This window comes from Sapajus apella, unplaced genomic scaffold (genome assembly GCF_009761245.1).
Source record: "Sapajus apella isolate SASKATOON/1434 unplaced genomic scaffold, GSC_monkey_1.0 scaffold3, whole genome shotgun sequence".
Taxonomy (NCBI): domain Eukaryota; kingdom Metazoa; phylum Chordata; class Mammalia; order Primates; family Cebidae; genus Sapajus; species Sapajus apella.
This window is the reverse complement of record NW_022436943.1, coordinates 16,264,821-16,279,986: the sequence shown is the minus strand read 5'-3', so window position 1 is coordinate 16,279,986 and position 15,166 is coordinate 16,264,821. Positions and strand designations below refer to the sequence as shown.

The following is a 15,166-nucleotide window of genomic DNA, read 5'->3' as shown; positions in this document are numbered from 1 at the left end:
TAAAAATTTTATCCTATTCTGTAGGCTGTCTGCTTAGTCTGTTGTTAGTTTATTTTGCTGTGCAGAAGCTCTAAGAAAATATGCTACATATATGCCATAGAATATTATGCAGTCATAACAAAGAATGAGATCATGTCCTTTGCAGGGACATGGATAAAGCTGGTGGCCAATACCCTTAGCAAACTAACACACGAAGAGAGAAACAAATGCTCTGTGTTCTCACTTAAAAGTGGGAGCTAAATGATGTGCTTACATGGGCACAGAGGAGAATGACACACACTGGGACCTTCCAGAGAGTGGAGGGTAAGAAGAGTGAGAGGATCAGGAAAAACAACTAAGGGTACCAGGCTTAATACTTGGGTGAGGAATTGATCTGTATAACAAACCCTCATGACACAAGTTTACCTATGTAACAAACATGCACTTGTACCCCTGAATTTAAAATAAAAGTTAAAAAATAAAATAATTGAAAAGAATAAAAAGCAAAGGTTCAGTGATATATAACCCCTCTGAAGGGGAACTTGGCCTATCAACACTTAATGTAAAACTAAAGTACTTATGATAATTATATTGGCCCAGGAATAAGCATGCAGGCAAATAAAGCAAAGAAAGGAGTAAAAAAATTCTTGAATATGTAAAAATTTAACATATGAAAACACTGGTATGGAATACTTTTGAAGAAAGGAGGTACTAAGTAAACAGGAAAATTCATTATCTATAAAAAATGAAAATAGATCTCGGCCCACATTATATGTAGAACATTTAATTATCTAATGGAAATGTTTTAAATATTTAGAAGAAAATAAAAGAGGATATCTTTTAGGGATTTAGATGTCTTAAATGAGGTATAGAAATAACAGCAGCAACAAAAACCATCAGTTTTAATAAAGGATTGCTAAATTTAACTACATTAAAATTAAGATTTTATTAAAAAAAATAAGCTAGATCTGGGAGAAAATACTTATCATATGCATGTCTGATAAAGGATTGGTATATAAAGTATACAAAGCAAACATCCATAATGAAAAAGCATACAACCCTGTAGAAAATAGACAAAAGATGTGATACGCTTGTGCTAATTAATGTTCAGCTCATACAGAATAGGCATAATGTCCTTCACATCCAGCTTCTTTTCTGATTGGCCTAATATCTAGTTACAAAGGTTGTTGCCTTTCCTGTACCAGTTGCTAAATGTTTAAAATATCACTCTACAAACAGGCATTCCACAGAATAAGAAATACACATGGCCAATAAACATATGAGAAAACAAGCAATGGGGGAAATACAAATTATGCTCTTAATGAGGCTGCTCACAACCAATGGATTGGAAAATATAAGTTTTGACAATACTGAATGATAAAGAGAATTCAAGTCAATGGATCTTTCATAAGCAGTTTATGTATGTTTAGATCCATAGACATTTGGAAAACAATTTGAGATTTTCTTTTCAAGTTGAATGTTTCCACTATATCCCACAGCCCCATTCTTAGGAGTATATCCAAGAGAAATGCTTGCAGCACAAATAGCATTTTCTCTTTCTTTAATGTTTCCCCACCTTAGGGAGTCTTTGTCTCCATCCTGTCTTTGAAAAATACTTGTTTCTTCATGTCTATTAATCCCTTCAAGCTCAAGCAAATAATTTAACTTGTGTGAAAATAACTTCTGCATTTATGCCTGTTACACAAAGGGAATACAAATACTTGGCTTATGGAAGTAAATCGAAGTAAAAAAATATAGAAAGAAAGTATAAAGAAACGAAAAAACAGAGGTTAATATCTAGATAACTTGTCCTGGTCTATAATGATAATAATATGTCAGCCACTGTTTATAAAGTGCCCACTGTATGCCAGTGTTTTACAAACTTCTGCCATGATTAATTTAGTTAATTTTTCACAATTTTCTCATAAACTTTGGGCTCTTATTATTATTTTTCATAAATTAGGAAACTAAGGCATACCAGAGTTAAATGGTCCAAATTCATACAGCTTGGAAGTAGAGCCCAGATTCTAACCCAGATAATCTAACTTTTCAAAACCCCCAAATCTGAAAAACTACATTAAGCCCATCTCAAGGTCTAACTGCATTCCCCATTATCAGCACTGGTAAACCTGGTAATCATCATGCAAAACATGAAACAGACCCTGAACATCCTCAATTAGATCAAAGTTGGGTAGCGTATCCATGAGTCGATTAATGGCAATTCCTTGGGACCTTGGGATTTAAAATGAGCAGTGGAATATCAGAATAAGGAGCCTGAGATAGGAAAGGCAGAGAAACTTCTGAGATCAATTCTAACTCTGCACCTTCAAATTACTGTTTTTAACAGAAAATATGTCCTTATTCTTATATCTTCCTAAAGTTGTTTTTTCATCTTTACAAGATTTATGGTATTTATCCACACCCTTTTCTGCTCCCACCAAAATATCTTTACCCTTGATTTAGTTAGTATTAGTTGTGGGTGATTGCATTTTCTTTCTTCACATTAACTGTAAAATAAATTTGTTTTCATGATTCAGTGTCTTAACAAATTAAAAATATTTAATACAGAATATGCTGCTAGGTAGCCTCTTACTGAGATAATGTACAAGATAGGAAAGTCAAGCTTGATAGAGTTTATTCAGGAGGACCTCATTCAAGCACAGCTCAGAGGCACAATTCACACTGCACAGCATGTTACAAATGCATTGCATCTCCACAGTGAGTGAGAAGGGAAGGATAAAAAACATCAAGAATTATTTCGTTTTTGTTGCTGAAGGTACATGAAAATGCAGTCAACAGTAAAATGTAAGATGTTAAAAGACACAAAAGATTATATGATAGTGTATACTCGTTTAACTCTGTCATAGTTTAATTTGGAAAATGTCATATGTAAATATAGCTCTAGAGTTTCCACATAGATTCAACTAAAAGAGTGCTCCATATAAAATGAAATAGAACTCATGATAAAGCCAAAATGAGTTAAAACCAATTGTGTTTCATAACTTAATAAGTATTAAAATGAGTCAGTAACTAATCACATTAATTACATTAGTTCATTGACAGAAATTTCCAAGGATTATACTGTGTTCAGAAAATAGATTTTGTTTCAGGAGTTTGCAAATTTTAGAATCGTCGTAAACATTTTAATTATGTCATGCAACATTTTATTTGAAATTGAAATTGTTTCATAAAAGTTCTATGATTATCTGAAAGCAGTGCACTGAATTTTCTTTGATACGTTTTAAATGTTTACAAGTCCTCTTATTTCAAGATATGACTACAGAAATATATTACTAATAATTTATCTTAGAATATATTTAATATTACCCAGTTCTCTTAAAGAGTAATTTACATTAATATATTCTCCTTTTTTTCTATATTCTTTATGAACAGAAAGAAAAAAAATGTGTTAAAAAATAAGTTCAGAGAAAACATTTTGCAATGAATCTTGCTATAAGTACTGTTTTATAAAAAATAAAATTGCTGCTGATCTGAAATATAAAATATTAGATTTCTAGTCTTATATGGAAGGAACTCATAGCAGCAATATCATTACTCTTTATGACACTGATAATAAGTCAAATGAGTTAATAGTAACTATGTTGGCTACTAGAGAATAGTTAAGTAAAATATGAATATAGGTAGCATATAATTTGTGAGAGATTTTGGAATATTCAATGCCCAAGATCAGAGAAGGAAAGCTAACAACAGAGGTAAAGGTCAGAGTAGAGGGGGCCATAAGCCAAGAAATGTGGGCAGCTCGAGAAGCCAATAAAATTGAGACAAGAAATTCTTCCCCTTCATCCTCCAGAAGGAACATAGCCCTGAAGACCTATTTTAGACATTTGACTTTTAGATAATAAACTTAAGCTGTTCTATGACACTGAGTTTGTGATAATTTGTTACAACAGCAAGAAGATGCTAATGCATCAGCTATTCAGTCATAATCTGAAATGAGTCATTGTACACTTCCTCATATTTCTCTCTATGCCTAGCACATAGAATTGTGTGGTATAAGTTCTTAAATTTTCTTTCTTTTTCAAAATAAATGGAGTTTAAGCCTTTGATGGTCAAATTAAAATTTTAGTGAAGATTGTGAATAGGGTAGAATATATTCTTAAAAATGTTTTAACTTTTATTTTAGGTTCAAGGACGCATGTGCATGTTTGTTATATAGATAAGCTTGTCATGCAGGGGTTTGGTTTACAGATTATTTCATCACCCAGGCACTAAGCCACGTACCTAATAGTTATATTTTTCTGTTCTTTTCCCTCCTTTCACCCTCCAAGCTCAGGTAGGCCCCAGTGTCAGCTAGACCCCTCTTTGTGTCCATGTGTTCTCATTATTAGCTCCCACTTATAAGAAAACAGGCGGTATTTGGTTTTCTGATGCTGTATTAGTTTGCTAAGGATAATGGCCTCCAACTCCATCCATATTGCTGCAAAGAACCACATTTTCTTTTTTCAAGTCTGCCATTGATGAGCACTGAGGTTGATTCCATGTCTTTGCTATTTTGAATAGTGCTGAGATGAAAATACACATGCATATATCTTTATGATAGAACGATTTATATTCCTTTGCATATGCCTAGCAACGGGATTGGTAGTTCTGTTTTTTTTTTTTTTTTCCCATTTATTTATTTTATTGCATTTTACATTTTGGGGTACATGTGAAGAACATGCAAAATTGTTGCATAGGAACACACGTGGCAGTGTGATATGCTGCCTTCCTCCCCATCACCTACATCTGGCATTTCTCCCCTTGCTATCTCTCCCCAGCTTCCCACCCCCCACCCTCCCTCCCCTATTTCCCCCCAACTGACCCCAGTGTGTAGTGCTCCCCTCCCTGTGTCCATGTGTTCTCATTGTTCAACACCCGCCTATGAGTGAGAACATGCGGTGTTTGATCTTCTGCTCTTCTGTCAGTTTGTTGAGAATGATGGTTTCCAGGTTCATCCATGTCCCTACAAAGGACCCAAACTCATCGTTTCTGATGGCTGCATAATATTCCATGGTGTATATGTGCCACATTTTCCCTATCCAGTCTATCGTCGATGGGCATTTGGGTTGGTTCCAGGTCTTTGCTATTGTAAACAGTGCTGCAATGAACATTCGTGTACACGCGTCCTTATAGTAGAACGATTTGTAATCCTTTGGATATATACCCAGTAATGGGATTGCTGGGTCAAATGGAATTTCTATTTCTAGGTCCTTGAGGAATCGCCACACTGTCTTCCACAATGGTTGCACTAATTTACACTCCTGCCAGCAGCATAAATAAGCATTGTCTTTTCCTTGCAACCTTGCTGTCATCTCTTACTTTTTGACTTTTTATTAATAGTCATTCTGACTGGTGTGAGATGGTATCACATTGTGGTTTTGATTTGCATTTATCTAATGGTTAGTGGTATCAAGCCTCTTTTCATATGATTTTTGGCCGCACGTACAACTTATTTTAAAAAGTGGGCGAAGGACATACAATTTTTCCTAAATATAGCAGGCAAAATCATTCCTTTAGAAGGAATTCTAATAAGAATAATTTATTGATATACTTTTAACTCAGATGTATATCTACTACACAATTTCACTGATGGAGCTATATTTAAGTATCTCAAAGTGTCTTCTGAATTTGCTTCACTTTAAGAAATGTGTTTAACCAATTTAAGTATAATACAAAATAGTGATTTTGTGCAGACTTTTGGACAGAAAGTAATGACCTAACCATATGCTTCAGAAATCTGAATGATGTGCCTTACAGACTTAGGCAAGGCATATGGGTGATAGCACTTCCTTCATCTCACTATCTTAAAGTTAATGGATTCTGTATTCAATGTTACTAGATTTTTTCTACATTAGCTTCTGCAGAAGAATATATTATAAAGCTTCTTCTAGGTAACTTTGTTATCAAAATTAAGGACATTTAATTCAAACTCTTGAACTTTAAATAACTTACCTGTATATGAATTTATTTAATGTAAAAAGGCAGAATGAGAAATTTAGCTATTTATGAATGGTAAGTCAGGACACAAAATATCTGTTGTGAGACATAATATTCAAAACATCAGAGGATTATTTTAATCGGTATGTATGTAGAAGGAAAAGCTGGATATGTATACATAAATAATCACTAATTAGAACTGATAAAAAGGCATAGTATTTGGCAGCAACAGATTACCTTTCAAAGTGACTGTATGGGTAAAATTACCATATTCTGAATCAGTGCACAGTTAATAGGCACAAAGAAAAAAATAGTGTTAAATTTTAAAAAGAGACCGACTGAAATATAGAACATGATTGACTCTGTGTTCAGGAGTCTTATGTTTTCAAACTGTGTTACATGAGAATTATTCCCCTTCTTCTTGTTAAAAGTTTTACACTCTCCAACTCACCTGATGCTAAAGATTCTCAACACCATCTTTCTACTAGTCAAATTGAAGTTAATCATCTTCATCCTCTATATAAAATCTAATTATGTTTCTCTTGATCTCATTGGTTAGCTTCAATTCCTAACCTTCATTAATCTTCTGATTTTTCATTTTCCTAATTTTTATTGAACACCTTATGAATCAAGGAGGAATGGTCTTCAATCTTCTATTGCATAATGTATAGCATATGTAAATGGACATGAACTGATCAACAGACATAACATAGCCAGGAAAACAGTGTACAGTATCAACCTCCACTTTCCTTGGTAAAGGGGTCAACAGGAAGAGTAATATGACTGTACAACTCAGCTTGAGGAAAAGTAAGATAGTCCTTTAGAATGTAACACAATATCAATTGTGATGGTAAGTTTTACGTGTCAACTAGGCTAAACAGTTATACACAGATATTTGGCCAAACATGAGTCTAGATGTTACTGCAAAGATACTTTTAGATGAGATTAACATTTAGGTCAGTACACTTTGAGTAAAGCAGATTATCTTCCATAATGCGGACAGTCCCTATCAAATCAGTCAAAGGTCTTAACAGAACAAATAGTGACACGCACCTGTGGAAGTGTCTGTTTTAAATTGCCATTGGACTTCAGCTACAATACCAATCAGGCTCTACCACGGTATGAGCCAATTCCTTAAAACAAATCTACCTCTTTACATATAGATAGATAGATGACAGAAGACAATAGATAAATGGATTGATGGATGAATGGTTCGATAGATGGATGGATGGATGGATGGATAGATAGATAGATAGATAATCTTTTACACACACATATCCACATCCTATTATATTGGTCCTGTTTCTCTGGAGAATTCTGATACTCTATATATTTATAAAAGTAGAAAAAAGAAATTGATAAAAATGCATATTGCCCTTCTACTTATTCTCTCCTACTCCAATTAAAATTTTTGAAAATTCATATAATCTATAGCAATTGTCTAGAAACTGGTGTTGCATTCACTTGCTAATAGCATAGTGACTTAGAAATGTTTACAGAACAACATAAACCTTCCAATCCTTTCTGCTATTCCAATTGCGAGATCAAAAATCAGGTGTGTAACATCAATAAGAAGAGGGTTTATGTGTGACCATCACTCTTGATACGAGGAGGGCACAGGCTCCCTTACAGAGTTATAGCATGTTCTAGTTGTACTTGGAAAGAAATATAATCTTCTTTTGTCTATACAGCAAGGGTTGATAAAAAGTTTATACATATGTTGGCTCTATTTTGTGTAGATGGAATGGGATTCCCTGTGAGATATTTTACAACTTTCCTAGAATAGTGAGTATACTCCACAGCTGAGAACAAGTGACATTTAGTTCCTCACATTCCTGTTTCAGATAATTCCTTGCTCTTTTTGCCAGCCAGCTCCCTGAGGTACTCTCTTGTCCCCTTCTACCAGGCTTCTACCACCCTGTAAGTAAGTGACCAAGACCAATAATTTCATGAAAACCTCTTTTGCATATAGCATTTTTTTTCTAGAGAAACGAGATGCTAAGATGCATAAGATAAGTATACCCACCATTTAAAGGTAATAATTTATTGGGAAGATAGGATCTATACACACAAATCACAATATAAGGGGAGGCATGAGCTAAGAGTGCAAGAAGTACACAGACAAAACTGAAGATTCCTGAGGCATTCAAGATCTAAGAAAGAAATTTTTGGTAGCTAGGCTTATTAAAATTTTAAGAAACACAGGTACTTATAAAGTTGCTTAATTCTGTTTAGCTCAAACAATGGTAATTGATTCAATGTTTTTGAATGACACGACATAATTTCTTGAATTTCAGAAAGTTTTATACTTGAAATGCTCACATGTCAATTACTCCATTACAGAAGTAGTATACAAGTTCTCTGAAGATCATGCTAGGATTTGTTGTCTTTATATAGAGAGAGCAAGGTACAGCGTCTGTAACTTTAGTATGTTATGAAACCACTCCCTTTCTTTTATAAAAAGTTTAACTTTTGTAATAGCAAAACTTTAAAAAAAAACTTTATTTATGAGAAATATTTATTAAAATAAGAGCAGAAGCAACTTTTGTAGTTATCTCACTCTTTTCTCAAACAGGAAATTCTAGTAGAGAATTATCATTGTAATTAACAGGACAAAGTCTCTTCTTTCCTTTCAGACAGAAGTAGGGAGCATTTTTTTTTTTTTTTTTTTTGCAGAAATGTGTGATGAATCTTAATATGATGGCACCAAGAATCTTTAGAGAATATAAAAAAAAAAAACTTACTTTGTTGAAGACTGATAAGAATGAAGATAAATCAAGATTTTAAGAAATATTTAGAAATGTAGAACTTATTTATTTTTAATTTTTTGGTGACTCATTTTTCATTTATTTTCTTTATTTGATCACTAGCAATTAACCAGAAGATATAAACTAGTGTAATTAAAAGATGAGTGATTCTTAGCCATTTTTTTATTACTATGAGAATGGCTTGTATGGAATTCTCCTGTACTTTAAGGGTATTTTGTTTTTCAATGTTTACCTGAAAGTTAGCTATTCATCTGTAGTATGATATAAATGCTTTTCTTCAAGAATTCATTCAATAACAAATACATTTTGAGTACCAATTTAAAATAAAATGGAGATTACAGAGAAAAAATATTAAGAAATATAAACTTTAAAATAATGTAGGTGAGTATACTATATGTGGGCATATACTTATTAAACACTAAGATATAATTGCTACAATTAGAATTTACATATAATCTGAAGATACTTTATTAAAATGCTAAGAGAAAGATAAATATTTTTAAAGTATTATTTCTTTGAACTAATGAAACTTAAATATTAAACAAATGAATTTTCTGAAAAATTTCTATACACACAAATTCCATCTCAAAGTAAATGTTATTTCCTAGTCAACAAATGTGTGTGTGTGTGTGTGTGTGTGTACTGATAATAGAAACAAGGGTTTCTAGCAAGAACTTCATATCAAGAATTTTCCTACATATTTATTATCCAAAATATTATATATATATATATATATGTGTGTGTATTTTTATATATTTAAAGAAAAGCTTAAGACTCCTTTAAAAGCTTTACCTGCAATAGTTTTAAAGTTAAATATGTTGACAAAATATCCGTTTCCAGTGACATTAATTTCATGGTAAGAATTATGGAAGCCTGGTTTGTTGTCTCATTAAATTTTAGATTGATTTAATATTATCACCCTAAAATAGCCATAGAATTCTTTTTATGCTGAGAATTCCCAGTGATACAAAGAAAATATTAAAACCTGTTTTCAATGTGGAAATTAATATTGAGAAGTGATACATCGTTGAAAGCCATAGTAATAACGCCAAAGCAGTAAGATCAAAGCATAGTATGTTAATGCACCACTAAATTGACAATAAACTTAGAGGAAATGGGTCTAATAAAAGAATATATCCATCTTAAATATTAATGCATTGTAAAAAGTAATTTGCAAATGTAAAATATAAATTGATAATGTTCATAAACACTCTAATGCAATGTTTCATAAAAATAATGTATTTCTAAGTTTGAAAATTATTATTTTAATGTATAGTAATGAAATAGAGAACAAACAAGAAATTATATTAGAGTCCAAAAGGCAGAAAATACAAAGTAAAGTTGGGGAGAATAATAAGGTGAAAACAAAGAATAACCCATCAGAGAAAAAATAACTAAACCAAAAAATTGCTTTGATATGTTTAATTTTCCATTTAGATTTGGGACTACTATTTTTTCTTTTATTTCTGAGGGGGAATATGTGTAGGAAATTGTCTTGGAAGAAAATGAACTATGTTTCATCTTGGCTACTTTAAACTGAAAATAATGGTAGGATGCAGTGAGAAAACGAATAAGCACATGTTTAGAATACTTATTCAATTATAAACAATTATATTATTCTTATAGAATTAAATTAATTCTTCATCAGAAGGAATGAGAACAATAATAAAATCTAGAACTTAAGCATAGCTATCTCAAACTGGTCAACTTTCTTTCAAAAATCTAATAGTAACTCATCCAGACTTCTGAAAACATGTTTAACAATGAAAACCAGTCACTGTGAAGTTGAAGTTACGTTTTTCATTACATTTACATTCTACGTAAATTTGAAAGTTACTGATAATTTTCAAATGCATGCATTCAGTGCTGTTTTACACATGGTACTTTGCATAGCACACATAAAACTGATGTAGCAATACTAGTACTCACCTTGCGACATAAGCAGGCAGCATTCATTCTTTTTCCCACTCTTTGTGATATTTGTACACCAGTTTTGTACTCGGGCTACAATCAACACATAGAAAAAAGTTAAAAACTGCAATAAGAACATTGAAGCTGCAAGGAAAGCACATCATAAACAATTGGCAAATTTTGGGTTTTGTTGTCTTGCTACTCTGTTTTGATGTCATGAACAGAAAGGTCTATGAATTATTTTAAATGATCTAACCAACTATTAACTACTAATACCTAACTTCTCAGATGAGATATTTGCTTTTGGAACTTCTTGTTACCTCTTCACAATTTGGCTTGTTTGAGTTGTGGAAGCAAAAGAAACTCCATCTTGGATATTAATTAGCCATGTTGGCTTCTGATTAACTCTAGTTCCAAGAAGGCCTCTAAGATTTTCCATTATCTATTGTTCCTTGTGGAAGAGCTGGGACTTAGTCCATTTAGGTGCAATAAATCCTGCAATTAGGTCAAACAACCTTGATGTTATTGTGCTTCATTTGTCCTATACATCCCTTCTGTGGCACCCCTTCCTTATGGTACATAAGCCCTGTGCCTGGGGGTGATGGGGCAGGAGTCCACCATCTTGTCTTGCCACCACCCAAGACACAGCCAGGTCTTCTATTCTTAAGTCCCTGTTAAATGCTTTTTTCTAAGAAACTAGATTTGTCAGCCTCTGTCTTTGGCCTCTCTCTCAGCTTCTTTTCACTTTAAGGTAGGTTTGTGTAGACCTGCCCACCATGAACCAGAGTTAAAATAGGAATGTCAATACCTACCTAATCTAGGTTTCTGGAATACTAAATGACATGGCACATTTTAAGCAGCTAGTAAAATGTCTAACAAGTATTGAAAGCTTCATAATAAACTTTCCTTCACTTTTTCATACCAGCTGAAGAAGTTTATACTATTTCTTTTTGTCTCAAATACATATTTTACATTTCATAGAGACATGTCTGTTTCCCAACTAGGGTGCTGTGGATCTGGAGTGACATACATTAAATACTTTAAATAATATGTTTACTACCTAGTCCTAGATTTCTGTATTATATGGGAGGAGATTTAGTTCATTTTGTGTCAACATCTGATAATCTTTTCTTTCATCATGTTTTGTACTTATATTTTTATACCAGGAATGCATTATGTGCACATAATTTACAGAAGTGAGCCTAAAATTCATCATGTGAGATGCTTGTAAACATTTCTCAGTGTTGTTATGAGATAATAACATTGACAAATCTACCATTATAGTAACAGTTTCCAGAAAAATTCAAGTTGGCCACAGGAATCTCCACCAAATATGATTTCTATTACTTCTTCCAGGTTGTTGTTGCTGTTCTATTTGCTATGCTATCATACATAAAGATAGCTTGGTCAGTATGCATAAACTTTCTTAAGTTTTACATTTTTAATAAATACATTAAATGAATAGAAATAAATATATATTTGATTTATTGAAAATATGGCTATCTTCTATCATTCAGGATAACCAGAAGCTGAGTATAGTCAGATCTATGAATATCATTTGAATTCTAGCTGTTTGTAAATAAGAAATCATATGCCTAAAAGTACTCAAGATTTTAGTGTTCTTATTTCACATGTATTTAGATAACAGTGACACCTTGTTCAAATATTCTTTGCTTAGTACTAAAACTAACTAAAATTTTGTTCATATGACTTATATCACCAAAATTGGCATGCTAATCTCAGAAAGAAATGAGATGTTGCTAAGTCTATATGTTTAGTTTGGTGGATACAATTCACATTCACTAAAATGAGATGATATTAGTAGATAATAAAAAATCATTGTTCATCAGGGGTTAATTTTTTCTTCCAAAACAAGGTATATCCCACTTTCAGAATTTGCTTAAGAGCCCTTTCTGTAATAATCTTTTCTGGCTCCTGGTATTCTAACTCTGACCCAAAAATTCTCTTGATCTAGTTTGCTTTTAGCTGAATATGTTGATACTTTTATTATTTATTCAAATGTGCCTGGTTTTCTGGCAGTCCGTGTTTTTAAAATTGCTGCTTTGCTCTGTATCACCCATAAATTGGCAAGTTCCTGGAAGAATATACCTCTGCCCACAGATGAGGTTATTGATGTTAAGGAAGCTGAGTGGGGATGCCAGATGCTATCAGAGGCTGTGGACCAGGAGGCCATTAAACAAGTATATTGTAAAAATGTCTATATAAAGGGCACTTTTAACCCTCTATTATATATTTTATTGGTAAGTACTAAGTTTATCTTTTCTCCAGCTTCTGGGAGGAAATCTCTGGCTCAAAGGTAGTAGGTGTGTGGTATGGGAGATGAAAAGAAGTGAGTCCTAAGACAGGAAAACTTAAAGTAAAAGGCTCTTTTCTCAACCATGAAACTGCAGGTCTGACTGCTAAGCTCCAGAATATAAACATCCAGTCTACTAATCTACAGGAAACAGGCCGGATGATCTACCATGAAGTAAATGAGAATCCCGGAATTAAAACCTAAACATTCTGATATGTGAGGTTCTCCAGTGAAAAATCTTAAAGCTACATGTTCATCCTATACAAGCTCACCATGGACAAGCTCCATCCATGCACAGATTGCTTTCCACTGCCTCATTTGTGAATATGAGTGAACAAAGTTTTCCATATTCATAAGGGAAGTTTGCAACACAAAGTGTAGAAACCAAAGCAAACATTTTTACTAAAGGAATATTAAGGGATAGAGGTAGACATACATTATTTCACTAACAGAGGGAGGTTTCAAAAAGAACAAATGAAACTTTTTGATATGAAGGATATTACCTTATAAATATTTTTTCCTAAAATAAAAGGTTATAAGTTTTGAGGAGAGACAGTACAGCAGAAGCAAACAATTTTCATTTTGTTAAATTTTACAATTAAGATGAAATATTATTTTAAAATTTTCTAAAGCAGAAAAAATTTACTGAAATTTGAGAATTAAAAGAACATCTGAGATCACAATAACAACACTAGAAGACAAAAAATAGGAAAAAAAATGCCTTACAAGGCAAAATAGCTTACTTGCAAGGTAAAATAGTTCCTGAACTAGACTTCTAATCCAGTAAACTGGTACTCAAGTATAAGGGTAGAAGGTATATATTTTAGACATGAAAAGTTAAAAAAATAAATGTAGCTCTCATTATTCCTTTCTCAGAAAGCTTCTGAGTATGTATTTCAACAAAACAAATAAATAAATAAATAAAAATTTAATGAGGTATTGGAAAAAGAGGATACCCAACACCTGAAAGAGGTGAAGGTAATTCCAAGGATGACAACTCAACTATGTAACAAATCTATAGCGCAATCTGAGGGGGCTCTAGAATTCCAGGAAAGGCTGGGGGGAAAAAAAAAGAAACGGCAACAAATAGGTTATTTGAGCCAAAAGGGCTTGTGAAGAACTATATTACCCAAGCATTTTACAGCATGTATAAATTATGGGATGGCTATGTCAAAAATTCCAAAAGAAAGCAAGTTTTTTTTTTTTTTTAAGAGTCAATTATTGTCACAGGGAAATAGAAAATATATACAAAAAATAGAGATCAAGATCAGTTAGTAGTATCTTATAATAAAAGCCAGAAAAAATGTCAAAACACTGACTTTACCAAAATAGAAGAGAACATTAGCAAACTATGAATCCAAAATGGTCAAATATCCACAATCTATAAGGAACTTAAAAAATTCAACAACAACAACAAAAATTAAAAAGTGGGCAAAAGACATGTACACATTTTAGAAGACATATAGGCAGCCAGCAAACATATGAAAAGGTGTTCAGTATCACTAATTGTCAGAGATATGCAAAGCAAAACCACAATGAGATACCATTGCACACCAGTCAGAATGGCTGTTATTAAAAAGTCAAAAAATAATAGATGTCGGCGAGGCTGCAAAGAAAAGGGGACACTTATAGACTGTTAATAGGAATGTGAATTAGTTCAGCCACTGTGAAAAGCAGTTTGGAGATTTGTCCGAGAACTTACAACAGAGCTACCATTTGACCCAGCAATCTCACTTCTGGGTATATATCAAAGGAAAAAAATAAAATCACTCTACAAAAAAAAGACACATGAACTCCTGTGTTCATTGCAGCACTATTCACAGTAGAGAAGACATGGAATCAACCTAGATGATCAACAATGAACTGCACAAAGAAAATGTAGTACATGTACACCACGGAATACTACACAGCCATAAAACAGAATCATATAATGTCCTTTGCAACAGCATAGATACAGCTGGAGGCCATTATCCTAAACAAGCTAACACAAGAACAGAAAACCAACTACTACATGTTCTCACTTATAAGTGGGAGATAAACATGGAATTCACATAGACACAAGGAGGGGAACAATAAGTACTGGGGGCCTTCTTGAGGGTGAAGAGTAAGAGGAGGGTGAGGGTAGAAAAGTTACCTATCAGGTCTTATACTCACTATCTGAGTGACAAAATCATTTGTGTACCAAACTCCTGCAACATGCAATTTACCCCTAAAGAAAACCTGCCCATGCACCCTGTAAATCTGAAATAAAGGTTGG

The 15,166-nt window shown here is 32.9% G+C and overlaps 1 long non-coding RNA gene across 2 annotated transcripts in view; it reads right to left on the bottom strand.

Annotated features, from left to right (window-relative positions):
* Window positions 1-7,742: 7,742 nt before the first annotated feature.
* The window catches only part of LOC116531495, a 130,085-nt gene continuing 122,661 nt past the window's right edge, over window positions 7,743-15,166 (bottom strand). For both annotated transcript variants that reach the window (XR_004260452.1, XR_004260454.1), the window contains exons 2-3: window positions 10,614-10,688; window positions 7,743-7,834 (exon numbers count right to left, since the gene is read on the bottom strand). This is a non-coding gene — a long non-coding RNA (uncharacterized LOC116531495). The remainder of the gene's footprint in view (window positions 7,835-10,613; window positions 10,689-15,166) is intronic.